The sequence below is a fragment of the Otolemur garnettii genome, unplaced genomic scaffold (genome assembly GCF_000181295.1).
Source record: "Otolemur garnettii isolate 467f Iridium unplaced genomic scaffold, OtoGar3 scaffold00073, whole genome shotgun sequence".
NCBI classification, from domain to species: Eukaryota; Metazoa; Chordata; class Mammalia; order Primates; family Galagidae; genus Otolemur; species Otolemur garnettii.
Genome location: NW_003852468.1, coordinates 8689442 through 8693347, shown reverse-complemented (window position 1 = coordinate 8693347; position 3906 = coordinate 8689442). Strand labels below are relative to the sequence as shown.

At 43.6% G+C, this 3906-nt stretch overlaps 1 protein-coding gene across 2 annotated transcripts in view; it reads left to right on the top strand.

Moving 5' to 3' along the window:
* Window positions 1-3906, top strand: part of MOV10 (Mov10 RISC complex RNA helicase) — a 27337-nt gene that overhangs the window by 7308 nt on the left and 16123 nt on the right. The window lies entirely within an intron of this gene.

Sequence of the window (3906 nt, the reverse complement as noted above, 5' to 3'; positions counted from 1 at the left end):
TAAATTTTTTTTTTTTGAGACAGTCTCACTTTGTAACCCTTGATAGAGTGCTGTGACATCAGCTCACAGCATCCTCAAACTCTTGCACTAAGTGATTCTCTTGCCTCAGCCTCCCAAGTAGCCAGGACTGCAGGCACTCGCCACAATGCCCAGCTGTTTTTAGAAAAGAGGTCTCACTCTGGCTAACACTGGTCTCGAACCTGTGAGCTCAGGCGATCCACCCACTTTGGCCTCCCAAGTGCTGGGATTACAGTCATGAGCCACCACACCCAGGTGGTGTGCCCTCACTTAATGCTCACAATGTAGGGGAGTATGGCACACTTTTTGGGTGCAGGATACAACTACAAGAGGAACTTTCCCTAACAAATTCTAATATTGTGACCTAGTAGTTGTACCCTCAATTAACCTGAAATTTTATTTATTTTTTTACTTTTAAAATTATTATTATTAATCTGAAGTTTTATAAACAATTACTTTATTTTATTTACTTATTTATTTTTGAGGCAGGGTCTTGTTCTGTCACCCAGGCTGGAGTGTAATCAGAGCTCCCTGCAGTCAAACTCCTCCTGAGCCCAACTGTTCCTTTTGTCTCAGCCTCCCCAGTGTAGACACTGCAGGCCTGTGCCACTACTCCTGGCTAATTTTTCTACCTTTTAGTAGAGATAGGGTCTCACTCCTACTCAGGCTGGTCTACAACTTTTGGCCTCAAACAATCCTCCCGTCTTGGCCTCCCAAAGTGCTAGGATTACATTGCACCAAGCTTATTTCTTTTTCTCTCTCTTTTTTAAATATTAAGGGGGTACAAATGTTTTTGTTACATGGATAGCTTTTATAATGCTTACATCAGGGCTATTAGTATATCCAACACCTAAATAGTGTTCATCATACCTGTTACGTAGCTTATTATCCCTCTCAGCCTCCCGTTTCTTGATTTACGATACCTTTTACGTCTCTGCCTCTGTGACCGGTGGTCAGTTCCAAAGTACTAGAGAGTATATGTGGTGTTTGTTTTTCCATTCCTGGGATACTTCACTTTGGATGGTAGTCTCTAGTTCGATCCAAATTGCTGTGAAAGACATTAATTCAGACCAGGCGTGGTTGCTCACATCTGTAATCCTAGCACTCTGGGTGGCCAAGGCCAGTGGATTGCTGAGCTCACAGGTTCAAGAGCAGCCTGAGCAAGAATGAGACCTCGTAATTTATTTCTTTTTATGGCGGAGTAGTACTCTGTGGTGTATGTGTATCACATTTTGTTTGTTGTTGGTTTTTTGTTGTTGTTTTGGTTTTTGAGACAAGAGTCTCAAGCTGTCGCCTTGGGTGGAGTGCTGTGGCGTCACAGCTCACAGCAACCTCAAATTCTGGTTCAAGCAACTCTCTTGCCTCAATTTTTTTTTGATTTGTTTTTTATTAGATCATAATTGTGTACATTAATTCTCTTATAGGATACAGTGTGTTACTTCTATATGCAGTTTGGAAAACTCATCCAAGTGGCTAACATAGCCATCATGTCTTTCTCATAATTGTTATGTTAAGACATTTATATTCAACCTTTAGACAAATTCACCTGTACCCAAATAGGATAAATTATAGGCATGATCCCCACAATATCATTCTCTTCACCCATCCTCCCTCAATTTTTTATTTTTAGTAGAGACACAAGGTCTTGTTTTTGCTCAGGCCGGTCCCAAACGCATGGGCTTAAGCAGTCTACCTGCCTCAGCCTCCCAGAGTGCTAGGATTACAGGCATGAGCCACCATGCCTGACCACACATTTTGTTCATCTACTCATGAGTTGATTCCACATCTTTGTGATTGTGAATTGTGTTGCAGTAAACATTCGAGTACAGCTGTCTTTTTGATTAAAATTATTTCTCCTTTGGGTAGACACCCAATAGTGGGATTTCTGGGTGGAATAGTAAGTCTATATTTATTTCTCTGAAGAATCTCCATACAACCATAGAGGTTGTACTATTTCTTTCTTTCTTTTTTTTTTTTTTTTTTTTTTTTGAGACAGAGCCTCACTATGTAGCTCTCCATAGAGTGCTGTGGCATCACAGCTCATAGCAACCTCAAACTCTTGGACTTAAGCGATTCTCTTGGCTCAGCCTCCTATGTAACTGAGACTACAGGTGCCTGCCACAATGCCTGGCTATTTTTTTGTTGCTGTTGTTGCAGTTGTCATTGTTGTTTAGCAGGCCTGGGTCAGGCTTGAACTCACCCACCCCAGTGTTTGTGGTGGGCACCAAGCCTGTACTATTTCTTTCTTTCTTTTTTTTTTTTTTTTGAGACAGAGCCTCAAGCTGTTCCCCTGGGTAGAGTGCTGTGGTATCACAGCGCACAGCAACCTACAACTCCTGGGCTCAAGCAAGTCTCCTGCCTTAGCCTCCCAAGTAGCTGGGATCACAGGTGCTCACTACAATGCCCAGCTATTTTTTGGTTGCAGCGTCATTGTTGTTTGGCGGGCCCAGGCTGGATTCGAACCTGCTACCTTAGGTGTATGTGGCTGGCGCTTTAGCCACTTGAGCCACAGGCGCCAAGCCTCTTTTTTTTTTTTTTTTTTTTGAGACAGGGTTTCACTATGTTGCCCAGTAGAGTACTGTGACATCACAGCTCATAGCAACCTCCAGCTTTTGGGCTTAGGCAATTCTCTTGTCTCAGCCTCCCAAGTAGCTGGGACTACAGGTGCCCTCCACAATGCCTGGCTATTTTTTGGTTGTAGTTACCATTATTGTTTGGCAGGCCCAGGCTGGATTGTAACCCACCAGCTCCTGTGTATGTGGCTGGCACCCTAGCCACTGAGCTGCAGGTGCCGGGCCTACTATTTCTGTTTTTAGAGTCAGGGCCTTGCTCTGTTGCCTAGGTTGAATTGCAGTGGCAAAATCATATAGTTCACTGCAATCTTACACTCCTGTGCTCAAACAATCCTCCTGCCTCAGCCTTTTGAGTAGCTTAAGACTATAGGAACATACTGCCACATCCAACTCATTTTATTTTACTTTGTAGGGTCTTGGCTAGTCTCAAACTCCTGGCTTCACATGATCCTTCCACCTCAACCTTTCAAATGCTAGGATTATAAGTAGGAGCCACCACATCTAGCCAAAATGTACAAATTTTAAGAGTATTGTTCTCTAAGTTTTAACAAATGCACGTACCTGTGTGCAAACCCCTATTGAAATATAGAACATTAAATAACCCCAGAAAGTTCACTCATGCCCTTTTCTAGTCAATCCTCACCCATAGACACCCACTGCTTTGATTTTTTTTTTTTCCACAAAAGTATCTGTTTTAGGACTTTATGTTAAGAGAATCATGTATTACGTACCTTTGTGTAAGGTATGTTTTACTCAGAATAATGTTTTTGAGATTCATGCATTTTGTTGTGTCAATAGTTTCTTTTTATAGCCAGATGTGGTGGCTCAGCCTATAATCCTAGCACTCTGGGAGGCTGAGGTGGGTGGACTACTTGAGCTCAGGAGTTCTAGACCAGCCTAAGCAAGAACGAGATGCCATCTCTACTAAAAACAGAAAAACTAGCTGCGTGTTGTAGCTGATGCCTGTTGGCCCAGCTACTGGAGAGGCTGAGGCAAGAAAATTGCTTGAGCCCAAAAGTTTGAGGTTGTTGTGAACTATGACATCCATAGCACACTACCGAGGGTGACAGAGTAAGACTGTCTCAAGAAAAAAGAAAGGTTTTGGCAGTGCCTGTGCTCAGTGGGTAGGGCACCGGCCCCATATACCGAGGGTGGTGGGTTCAAACCCAGCCCCGGCCAAACTGCAACCAAAAAATAGCCAGGCCTTATGGCAGGTGCCTGTAGTCCCAGTTACTCAGGAGGCTGAGGCAAGTGAATCGCCTAAGCCTGGGAGTTGGAGGTTGCTGTGAGCTGTGTGACGCCACAGCCCTCTACC